The sequence below is a fragment of the Sus scrofa genome, chromosome 1, assembly GCF_000003025.6.
Source record: "Sus scrofa isolate TJ Tabasco breed Duroc chromosome 1, Sscrofa11.1, whole genome shotgun sequence".
NCBI lineage: Eukaryota > Metazoa > Chordata > Mammalia > Artiodactyla > Suidae > Sus > Sus scrofa.
Window position 1 is genome coordinate 190,565,796 of NC_010443.5, and position 13,281 is coordinate 190,579,076.

Below are 13,281 nucleotides of genomic sequence, written 5' to 3' on the forward strand. Positions count from 1 at the left end.
CACTTCCCAACCCATTGTAATCTGGCTCCAGTGCTAATCTGTATCTCAGCGCCCACAGAAACTTCTCTCACTGAGGCCAACAATAAGCTTTTCATTTCTGAAACAAATGGATACCCCTCGGTCCTATTCTTACTAAATTCCTGTAGGAGATACTGAAAATCATCATTTTCCCATCCTTTTTGCTAACAGAAACTTTTATTTTTTATCCCTCAGTTCTCAGGGATGAGTCATGATTGATCTAACCAGTTATGACAACTCGTTCCACTTTGTCAATGATTAATCAGGGAGTGGGAAGGAGCCTTGGTCAATGAGACACAAGAAGAGGTCTGATGAGTCCCCTGGGAAAGATTTTCTTCCTGAAAGAGAATGAGATGCCTGAAGAGAAAGGCTTATTGTCTCCACTACTCTTGCCTTCTGCTTGGAATGCTCTCAGTTGCTTGAGTGTCCAGCCTAGAACTTTGAGACATTTTTAACACACTGACAGTGGCAAAGCAGAAGGATGGAACGACCGGAGACCACCCACCTCAGACTGCTTGATAAGTCATTTGTATAACATAATTCACTCTCATTCCTTTACTTGCAGCTAAATGTATCCTAATTAATACACCCTCTCTCTGTAGTATTTGATATTGTTTTCCCTTAAAAATTCTCCTCTCTATGACCCCAGTCAGCTCTGGTTCTCCTCTCTGTGCTCCTCTTTCTTCACATGTCTTCAAATATAGGTGCTTCCTCAAGGATTAATCTTTAGTCTCTTCTGTGTTTTCCTTGAGTTGTCTCTTGAGGAGAGTCCCTCTGGATCCACTGCTTTCATTACCACCCACCTTCTGACAAGTCCCTCAGACCTCTCTCCCAGGCTCTATGGCAAGAGGTTTAAAACCAAATTCAATCATTTTTCCTTTGCAGACATTCTCTTCCTCCTGTATTTCTCATCTCAGTGGATGCTACAACCTCTGCCCAGTCACCCAAGACAATAACCTGGGCATGATTCTAATCTTTCTTCCTCAATTATTCATATGCTCTCCTAGTCTTCACCACTGCAAATGGGTTACAAAGTCATGTTCAGTAACCTCCAAGATATTTTTAGAATCCATCCTCTCCACTCTCACTGCCACCTCATTAGTTAACACTTTCTCATCTCTTGCTAAAACAATTGCAAGGCCCTCTTCACTGACTCATTCCCTAGTCTTTCCTCCTTCACTCAACCCTCTGCACTTGCCTCAAGGACGATTTTGGTTATCATCCCCGCTTCATCTTTCCCCAACTCTTTTAAAATGGCATTCAAGGTCCTTCATTTGACCTCAGAGCACTCATCTAGTTCCATATCTTCTGGATGTGATCTGATGAAGGGACCTTTTTTTTCTTTTGCAAAATCTAATTTCTACACTCACCTCTACTCTATCCACCTTGTGTGCTCTCATTTATCTTCAGTTCATGTCTTCTTTCAGCTGTGAAGACTCTCTTTATCCTCACCACCCTCTTCCCCTTCTTCTCTCCTCCAAGAAAGTTAGATATTCCTCCAGACTATCTTGTGATACTTCTACCATGGCATCTCTCAACCAATTCTGGAGTCATTAATGACTTTGTCCAATCTCCATTAGATTCTGAGCAACTTAAGGACAAGGACTGTCTTGTTCATGTTTTCACTCCAATGTCTAACAAGGTACTACCAGATAGTAACAGTAAATGCTTAATGAAGGAAGAATTAAATGAGTGAATGATGTTCTAATTCTCAGGGAATTTGCAGTTTACGAAAAGAGGAACCACTATCCATAAAAAGGAATCTCAAATTAGTTGATATACCATATGAGGGTCCAAAGGGGAGGCATTTCCCTGATGCTGGTTAATCACATTATATGGACAATTATTAATCCACAGTAACATCCCTGTCTCACCTATTGGGTAAATGTTCTTCCTGAAAATATCAGAAGTTTTGGCCTCTCAGCAAGGCACTTCACAGGCTATAGGTTGTCCAAAATTATTTATAGCCTTTAGTGAATATACTATGATGTTTTCGATGTGGTAATAATTCCTTTAAGAAACTTGACTAAAAAGTATAGTCCTTCTTAAAAGATGAATTCAGAAATTTTAAGGAATGCGTCTGAATATGTATAGACAAGAAGGATAATGACTTTATTCATGCTGTACATTTAAGATCCAGGTATAAGTAACTATGCAGAATTGTTAGATTCAGTGTACACACTGTTTAACATAACATGAGCAGATTCAGTCATTTAAAAGATATGGTTATCACTAACTGCAGGACCAGTTGTACTGGAGCTTGTGCATCTCCCTGATTCAGATCAATTCTTTACCTTGCTCTGTGCTCCAGAGAAGCTGACCTCTGTGCACTCTATCTATTTGGCTCCTGGGCTCTCTGACTTCTTGGGTTTGGCCAATGAGCATCACCTGCAAAAGGTCAGGAGGGAGAAAGAGACAGAGTACTTGTACCCTGCCAGGTCACGGTTAGACAGTGACTGCATTCCTCAATGAAATGCCACAGTTCCTGTTAGGTGGACCACTCCAGATTTCTGTAAGCTCCCCCTCTTCTTGCCTCTTAGGCATAGAGGACATAGGGATGGTAATAGCAGTCTGTTGTTGCTAACACAGGAAGGTTCACTATTTCCTGTTGGTTTCCCTCAGCCCTGCCCTCACCCTTGCATATATCCCACACATTGAACCCTCTTTATTCATCCAGTTTGAATACCACCTGTTTTCTGCTTGGCTGTCAACTCATGTGATCAGGATGTTTAGGGAGAGGAGGAGGATTACTCTATTTACACCATCACCCATCTTTGTTTGCTCAAAACCACATCCACCTGTGGGTACAAAAGTGTCCCAATAACAGCAATAAAACAGTATTTTGAGGTGGTCCACTGCAGAATTTTGGTTTTCTGTCTCTCTGTGTAATTCCAACATAATAACTCAATAACCTGAGGTGGGGGGGGGGGCATTCATCTGTTTCAGAACTAAGACACTTGCTCCCAATAAACTGGATACAAGAGCTCTCCTGAGGAAGCTGCTAATCTTCAAGGCACATTAAACATCACTGGGCTAATAAAACATCACAAGAAATACGACAAGATAGAAAGAAAACATATTACTCAGAAATCCTTTCGAGAGGAATACAATATGTGGTTACTAGACATATTTCCATGAGTTGGAGGAAGAAAGAAAATTGAGTGAGATTACCTCTGCCAGCTCTGCTATAGTAATAACAGGTGGTCCAGCCTCTGAGAATAGTGGATTGGGTTAGTGTGGAGAATTATGCCTGGATGGATATGTTTTCCCAGATCAGAGCTGGAGTGAAATTTCTTTGAGCCAAGTAAAAAAGTCTGAAATTGCTCCCATTGACTCTTTTTGCCTCCTTTCCCAATAGAGCTAGGACTTTCTCCCCTAAGAAGTTGGTGTCACAGGACATCAAAGGAAGAGATGCCAAATTATTCACCTGCCCAGGGTGCCCACCTAGGTGCTTCTGCCCCAATCCTGACCACTGAGTGGTAAAAAACAGTCACTTTTTCTTCTCCAGCATTGACTTGACCTCCTTGACCCTGGTCTGTCAGTGTAGTGTCTTCTTCCTCTTAACCAATATGTCTTGGCCTCTACTTGTAAATGGATCATGTGGAGGTGGCACAAATGCCTTCTACCCCTGCTTGTGACACAAGTTCACAAAACAGCTGTCTTGGGTTTCCAGTTTTAACAAAGGTTTTTGTAATATACCTCATCACTGTCATTGTTGTTCTTAACTTGCATTTTTATTGCTGCCCTCCCCAGGATTTTTTTTTTTTTTTTTTTTTTTTGCCTTTTCAGGGCCCCACTTGTGGCATGTGGAGGTTCCCAGGCTAGGGGTTATATTGGAGCTATAGTGGCTGGCCTACACCACAGCCACAGCAATGCCAGATCTGAACTACGTCAGTGAACTACACCACATTTCAGGGCAACGCTGGATCCTTAACCTATTGAGCGAGGCCAGGGATTGAACCTACAACTGAACCAGGGGTTGAATCTGATGCTAGTCAGATTCATTTCCGCTGAGCCACGACAGGAAATCCTCTCCCCAGGATTTAACCGAGCATCTAAGAGACTGAGTTGAGGGCAAGATTTTTTGCATTTAAAAACCATTCTCGGAGTTCCTGTCGTGGATCAGTGGTTAACAAATCCGATTGGGAACCGTGAGGTTGCGGGTTCGATCCCTGGCCTCGCTCAGTGGATTAAGGATCCGGGGTTGCTGTGAGCTATGGTGTAGGTCGAAGACACGGCTCAGATCCCACGTTGCTGTGGCTGTGGTGTAGGCCAGCAGCTATAGCTCTGATTAGACCCCTAACCTGGGAAACTCCATGCCGCGGGAGTGGCCCTAGAAAAGGCAAAAAGACAAAAATAAATAAAATTAAAAAAATAAAAACCATTCTCACAATGGAATATTACTCAGCCATAAGAAAAATCTTGCCATTTGTGACAACATGGATGGGCCTAGAGGGCATTATGCTAAGTCAGACAAAGAAAGACAAATATCTTATGATCTCACATGTGGTATCTAAAAAATAAAACAAACAAAACAAAAACAAACTCATAGATATAGAGAACAAACTTGTAGTTGCCAGAAGGGAAGGAGTTGGAGAGGTGGGTGAAATAGTTGAAGAGGATTCAGGAGTATAAACCTCCAATTATAAAATAAATAAGCTATGAGGATATAATATATAGCACCAAAAGTATAGCCAATAATATCATAATAATCATCTATGAAGACAGATGATTACTAAACTTATTGTGGTGAGAATTTCACAATGTATGCAAATTTCAAACCACTATGTAGTACACCTGAAACTCACATAACATTGTACATCAACTATATTTCAAGAAAAAACAATAGATGAACATGTCTCCATTCCCTGGTCTTGGGCCATGACCCATTGTCCTTGAGCCAAGAATCTTGAGTCTCTTAAGTCCAGTTTCTTCCCAGAAAACTGTATGGCCTTTCTTGCAACTAGATTCTAACTCAATTGCCTGTCAGTTCTCCAGAGTGCAAAAATAGTCTAGGTATAGGTTGCAGAACTCAATAAATAAGCAAGTTGAGGGATGCAGTATAAATGTAGATACCTCTTGGAGGAAGGTGATTTTGACTAATTCCTGAATCTCTGCCCATGATTCACTAAACAAAACTTGACTTGTATGTAGTCTTTTGAGGTGCTTATTCCACATAAGGCCTATAAGGCTCTACTTCTTTGTCAAGGTTTGGGAGTAGCCTTAGACAATATTGTTAATAGAATGTATTTGAAAATAGAGCCTTTCACTGCAGATGCCCAGAAACCTCACTTACATGGTCCCTTAGACAACAGTGCATTTATTGCTATTTATATTTAACTGCTACTAAGCCTGGAGGGTAAACACAAACTAAACAATTACTCTAAGCAATATCCTTGTTGACCTAGCTGCAAGCTAAAAGCTATAAAATATTTATTAAGGAAGTATCAGTTGTCAGATTTGTTGAACACTTCTTATGAACTCCCCATATCCTCTTGACCTTACCTGTCTCCATGGTCTATGGACACTGGTTCTGCTCCAGCCACTTCTGGGTGGGCTTCCATCAGTTCTGCAGAAACAATCTAATGATGCCCTGACCATCTATCCTGGGGCCTTCTTATTGCTCCCAAAATGTGTTAAATAGAGATTATTTAACCTCTACAGTTTTCAGATGCTTCATCTGTAAAATGAGGAGGAAAATTCTCATCAAGAGGAGACAGGAGCTGGTGAATGGCTTTCTCTCTTTCTCCTCCAAAATTGGCTATTCTGAGAATCATTCATATGACCTTTCATACAACAGTCCTCAGAGATTAAGGAATCATTGCATTTGATATCAAGTGGTGTCCAGAGTTTTGCCTTGCAACTTGCTTTCTGGAAATTCCAGGCTAAGATATCATATTACAGACATCTAGCGATGAAGCAGTCTGCATGATAAAAAGAAAAGAGTAAAGATTTGGATCCAAGGGACTTGGGCTCTGGTCTAGTGTCTGCCATTTGCTAACTAAATGCTATATAGAGATTATTTAACCTCTACAGCTTTCTGATGCTTCATCTGTAAAATGAGGATAAAAATTTGTACTTCAGAGGTCCGAAGACTCAGTGAGATAATATACATAAAAAGCAAATTAATAGCTATCACTGATATTTTTCTGTCTGGCACTGAATTAGGTGAGTGAAAATGCCTAATCTGTCCAGTTCATATTTGTATGTTTTTCATTTTAATATGCTAAATATAAATCATCATATTAAAAATATATACACCGAACTTTTAAAATGAGACATAAAAGTCACCAAGCACTTGAACTAAATGAATTGCTACAGCTGGGCAATAGGTCTAATTGGGAGATTTTTAGCAGCTTTGACAAAAATAGAAACATATTGGGTTATATTTTACCTTTGTCTAATAAAAGGAAGCAAACAAAAATTTTATAAATAAAACAATGTTTAACTTGACTTCAAGGATAGGTTACTCTGTAGCCCTTAGATAATGGGATACAGTTGTCTTCAACTACAATTTTATAAAATTGTGAGAGTGTTCTAGAGAAATTCATGTATTAATCCTACATAAAGCCTTGAAGATATAAAATTAAATTGTAACAGTGAAAGCATGTTATTGGATTGTGTGAAATTGTGTAATAAATTTATTTTTTGATGATCTAATTCTGTAGTTCTACCAAAACAGAAGTTTATACATGCTTACAAGTGTAACATGTTGTCATGAAACTTTCACAGTTATGAATAATTAATTCCTTCTGCATCCCTCCTTCTCTTTCTCTCCAATTCAAGAAAGAACATCTGGATATTGCCATGGGTATAATCTTAATACTGTTTTCATTTAGAAAGGAGGGTAAATAATTGGCAAAATTCAACTGTCTAATTCATATTAATATCAAATTACTTGCAACGAGCCATTTTCCAAAACGATTCTTTTCCTTTCTTCTATTCCCATGATCCCTCAACTTAAACATTGAATTTTTAGGGTCTATGTTTTTTAGGGTCTATATTTTTGGCCGCACTAGCATGTGTAAGTTCCAGGGCCAGGGATCAAACCTACATCAGAGCAGCTACCCGATCCACTGAAGTGACAACACAAGATAATTAATCCACTGAGCTAGATGGGAACTCCTGTAGTCTATGTTTTATTTTTAGGTGATGAACACACATGCACCAAATAGAATTATCTACTATCTATTGATGAGGTGCAAAATTTGATAATTTAATTTCTTGGTACAACCTTTTCCTCATGAAAAAAATTAGAAAGTATTGCCTTCAAGAAATTCCATACTTTGTGTTCTTATCTTAACTATTTTCAGTAAAGTTAGTAGCAGAGGCTTTGTAGACTCCTCTACTTGGATTTTCTGGGAGTTAAGATACAAAGAGTAGTACGGCAACAGCTTGCTTTCCCCCAAAACTGGGAGTGGAGAGAATAACGCAGGAAAAAACTACAATTTACCTACATAATATCACACACAAACATTCTAAACCCATGGCTTCTCCAGGATTTCCTCCTTTTGATGTTTTCCCAGTGGTGTCAAATACAAAACAGCCTGACCTCATGTTAGATTGGGGGGCGGGGTTTAGCAAGGTGTAATGCCCTTTTCTTAAGCAGAAAGATAAGTGACAGAAAGATAAATTCCTTTTATTACATAGAGGGTATAAAATTTATGTAAATATAATTTTGTATTTAAACATTAAATTTCATCATATATAGCATGTTTCACTAAATAAGGTCATTAAAAATAATGTCCTGGAATGTCTTCCAACTTCTATAATTTAGGAGCTTCCCAAAGGCTGTGTAGGGATGTGTCGATCCTTTGGCTGGGAAGCTGCATCAGTTCAACAGAACTTAAGCAACCTGGAAGAAGAACCAGGTAGCATCTTTGATCTGTCCCTTTCAAATATCAGATGTCTCAAGGGAAACCTGGAAAATGTCAAAGGGCATTTTCTGACACTGGAAAGTATGAGGCACTATTTTTGACTCCAGGGAGATTTAGCCAGGCACTTGAGAAAGTTGGAATGAGGGAAGAAGAGTTGTCATTTAGCAATGGCCAGAGAGAAAGTCATTCCTCTTCAACGTTGGCAAAAGCTTGGAGGGTTCCCGGCAGTTAGGCTAATATTTTTCCAAAAGAAAACATTTGAATCCATCCAGGCATGTAGATAGATATTTGGTTGACAGTGCAGAGTTCTGTGCCAGCAGGGAAAACATGATTTTGACATGAAAAAAGTATATTTAAAATAGGTGTTAACAATTGACTGCCTTGATCATGAAAAAACTTTGTCTTCTGAAAAATATCTAATTGTCCATAATATTTTTCCTTGTTAGGTTAGGCAAGATAGGTTAGAAGGAAACTATACCAAAAATTAACATGACAAACTACCACCTAGTATTCAGGTTAGGGTCAGACCAAAGGATCTCAGGGGTTATTGATGGAAGGAAAAAACAAATGAATGAATAAATAAACTATTTGATTGAGTTATTTCATATTTCAATTAATTGAGGAATTTTTCCTTTGGTATTATTCAGCCATATCACTCTTTCTGGAAATTATTAGCCAGTTGGTTCATTAGCTTGTATTTTGAAAAAAATAAAACCAAGTCCTGAACAGAAAACTGTCTTCTTTTTTGCTCTATCTGGAAGACATAGATCCTATTCTTTGGCATAATGGTAACATGTTCTTTGAATATACATTGGAAAAAAGAGATAAAGCTCTTGGTACACAGCCCTATTTTCTATAATTTATGGCTGGAGTTCAATTAACACTAGACTTTTGACAGTAGTGCCATGATACAGACATAGAAGAAACATTAATGGCCAGTGACCTGGAAACAGATTATGTGGTTTGGTCTGTTGTTTATGGATGGAGATAAATGCAGGAATTGATCTGCACTGTAAGAGGATTTCCATTACTCATACTTATTTTTTTTTAATGAAGTAAAATAGAACAGAGCAACATCGGCAGAGGAAGTGATCCCATAACCTCTTTGTTCCTCAAGGTACTAGATTGAAAAACTTGACTCCACAATTTGAGAATACCTGTGTGCCTCTGAGAGCTTTCCAACAGATTAGTCTTCTATAATTTGACAGATAAATGGCTCTCCTTTCCCCTCAAAGGAAGCAGTAAACCCCCAATTATATAAAGAACCCTGGCCCAAGACTCTGGGTTTAGGATGAGTCCATCTTCTTGTCTTCAGCAAGCTGGAGGCTGAGAATGTAGGCAAACTTCACTGATAAGGACGTGGTCACACTGGCACATATTATTCTGGCTTCGCTGGTCTCATGGATTAGCATAGAGTTTCCTCTTCACCCATGTCTCTGCAATGGCCCCTCATGCAAAGAAACACTCTCCGTTTTGTCTGATGTTCTGGCCTATGTTTTAACAGCTCTTGTTTTCACTCTCAAAATGGCTCCAATTAGAACAATAAATTATATGGTCATCCCATATCTTATCAATCAACCGACTTTGGAAGTCACTCTCAAGGGTTTTCCAGAAACACTGAAATCTGCCTCTCTCCTGGCCATCCTGGATTTGAAGACATCTTGGTACTATAGGTAATTAACTCAAGAAGAGTCACTGGGACAAGATACATCAACTCTCTGTATGTCTATGAGTAGGTCAGTTATATTTCCTGGCTTCATTTTCTTCATGTAGACTAAGGATGTTAAAGTAAATGATCATTTCAGCAAACCAACCAAGCTGCAGACCCAGGCCCTGAGGCCCAGCAGAAGGAAAGGTCAGTTGTCCTGCCATAGTCTACTCAAAGTCTCTGTTGAAGTCTAATAAACTCAGCCATTATGAAGCTGCTGTAGGGCGATTACATTTCCTGGCCTCAACTTCTTCATGTAAAATAAGGATTTTAAAATAAACAGGTTTTACAGTAACAAAGGTCATCTTGGCTGAAACCAACCAAGTCTTGGTATAGACCTGGGCATACCACAAGGAAAGGGCATACCACAAGGAAAGGTCAGGTATCTACTCAAAGTCTCCATTGAAGTCTAATAAACTCAGCCATTTTGAAGCTGCTGTGGATTCTCATCACCATTCTAATATTCAAACACACATATCCCAAGCTCCCAGACACATTCAGACCAGCCTGAGGGAAGCAGCACTCCTAGGATCCTGTGTACAGAAATTCTGGTCTCCAATTCCACATTGTCCCTAAAACATCATGTCTGAGAATAGCAAATGATCTCTTTAACTGCCTGGAAGTCTTGACACTAATTTCTGAGAAATACGGGTACATAGTAGACATATGTCACCATATGATTCTAGAGAAATAGGTAGGTTCATATATTTTCTTTTCTTTCAGTGGCCACATCTGCAGCAAATGGAAGTTCCAGGCTAGTGGTCGGATCAGAGCTGCAACTGCAGCCTATGCCACAGCCATGGCAACACTGGACCTGAGCCAAATCTGCAACCTATGCCATGGTTTATGTCAATGCTGGACCCTAACCCACTGAGTGAGGCCAGGGATCAAACCTGCATCTTCACAGAGACAGCTTTGGTTCCTTAATCTGCTGAGCCACAGTGGGAGCTCTGGTAGGTGCATATCTTAACCAACTCAATTTTCCATCATTTCTAAACTTTTACCTGCACTCTACCACTTCTAAAAAGGATTTGAATTTGTTTTCATCGCCTCATTAACAACCACAATCTTGCTAGTTTGTTTATTAATTTTCTTTACAATCCAACAATTTCTACTTAATTACTAAGGGCAATTGCCAGATTAGAGGTTAAAAATGAAGTCAGGATCTTGGCAAGACAAAATCACACATGAGAAGAAGTTTTGGGGATGGAGTGGAAGAAAGAATCAAGAGAAAATGGAGGAGGATGCTCTATAGGGAAAATGGAACATATGCTCAAGATAAGAAACTACAAAAGTCAAGAAACAGAGTCTTTCAGGTTCTCAGAGGGGATGACTTGACCTTATCATAAATCCTTTGTTTTTCAGTTCCCCTGTATCCTTTCCATCAGCCCTATTTTCATTCAAAGTCTGAGTGAGTCTCTGTTTCTTGAAACCAAATAATCCCTTCAGACAAAAAAAAAACAAAAAAACAAACAAACAAAAACCAAAAAAAAAAAAAAAAACGCCCTGTTTGTTAGACCTTAGTATAACTCCAGTCTAAGTGAGTGTATTCATCAGAATCCTGAGAGCAACTCAGGTGAAATGCAAACTCATCTAGAAGATTTACAAAAGTGGCGCTATTTGTAGAGCAGGGGGAAAGTACAGAAGCTCAAGGGTGGTAACTCTGCACCTGCGCCTGAAAGCACGAAGGAAGGGAGCAGTTATTGGAACACAGAAGGAGGAGAGTCCCACGCAAAGAAACACCTTGTGAGGAGCAGTGACTTAGGTCAAGGACCATGGCTAGCTTGGGGTGACCGCCAGAGAGGGAATCCGGGGAAGTATATCCTGATCTCACTTCTCTACCTCCAACACCCAACTGGGGCTCCCCCTTGAACAAGCCCCACCTGAAGGCAAAGGGCGAGGAAGCCTATCAGTGTCGTCCATGCGGCTCACTGTCCCAAGGTAGATTTATCCAGGTATATTTCTGATCACAAGTTCCAGTTAAGCCGCCCACACTCACAGCTTTGGGCCAGAAAGCACAATCTATCTGAAAGGAGAGGTGAGGCCCTGCCTAGTCAAATGCAGAGACACCTGCTCTCCGATAGCATCCTTCTAGCCCAGCAAGGCCAGGGCAGCACCTCACCATCTGCAGTCGGCTTACCCTGTGCCTGCGCCTGCCTGGGAGGAGCAGCCTTGCTGGGAAAGGGAGCCATGGGAAGTCATGAGAAGGGGCAGCCGAGTGTGAAATCCTACCACTGGCCAGCGGCAACAGGAAACAAAGCTGAAAATAGCTCAGGCAGCATCCCAGCTTCAGGACAGGGGGAGAACAGTGCTTTTACCAGGAGATGTCCTTTTAAGCCATTTAGAGAACAGTGTGGAAATGGTATTGTCATGTTATTTTTATTCCAAACATCCATTCCCAAAGGAACCCTGAGCCACAATGCCCTTCTGTGTCCCGAGGGGACACAAGACTGTCCTGGTAGGGCTGAGAAAGCTCTGCAGACTGACACAGCAGATGACAGCTTCCAGGGCCCAGGCTCCAGGACAAATCTGCCCATGAAACATGAAAATGCTGTCTCACTCTCAAAACAACTTACGGTCCTTTTTGTGGAGTAAAAAAAGTATCTCCTTCGATTTTATCACCAAGTCTTTGTAAAGTAGAATATCATGTTCTGGGTTTTCAAAGACATTCTATAAAACCCAGTGTGGCTGCCTAATAATTTGAGTATCCTAAGGAATAAATGCATTTTCTTCGCTATCTCTACCAACCTCTCACAACCCTGAAAGTCATGAAAAATTCCATTATATATTGATATTTGTGCTATTTTCATCAGAAAAGAGGTGATCACAGCCTCCAACACAGTCACCAACTCCAGAGCATAAATTCTGAATCAATATAACTCAGTAGACTGGTCCTGAGCTTCTTCTGTACACTAGACACTCAGAGTACTAAGAAGAGTTTTAAATGGCCTGAGCATCAAGGAAATGGACATGTAAAGCTTTATAGTATAGTATAACAAGTAAAGTAAGACTTTATATTTTATAAAAAGCGAGGGAGGTCGTTGCATAAGAGAGAGAACAATCAAACTTTATGTAGGTGAAGAGGCTTCCTATAGTAAATGGTATATGAACTTGCCTTTAAAAGATGAATAGGAGTTAGAAGGTAGCTAAGGGTGGAAAGGCATTCTAAGCAAAGGGAAGAGCATATGCAAAGGCTAAGAGCCCTGAATGACCAAGTCATGTCTTCAGAACTAGAAGCAAGTTGGCACTGTTGAACCTAACTGCTCAGGAGAGAAGCAGAGGAGGAAGGCAGACATCAGGCAGTCAGCAAAGTGTGATTGGCAGGGCTACGTGACAAGTAATCTAACGGCATGCAGCCGTTTGCAAATGGTTTCTTTTTTTATTATTATGGTTAATAATTAAATCAGAGTGTCTACCCCTATAAAAGTTTCATCTCACCCAGTTCCATTTTGATATGAATTCTTGAGTGGGAGGAAAAGTGGCACTAATTCCATCATGCTGTGAGTTGACCATCACCTGTGTGTCCCCAGGGGAGTGTGTCACTCAAGAGAACACTGTCTTTCCTAGAGGCAGGACAAGGAAAGAAGTGCTACTACCAGGCTACACAGAGACAGCAAAGGGTTTAAGGCAGGGCTGTGAAATGGTCACACATTCATTTAGCAAGGGCTCCCTGACAGC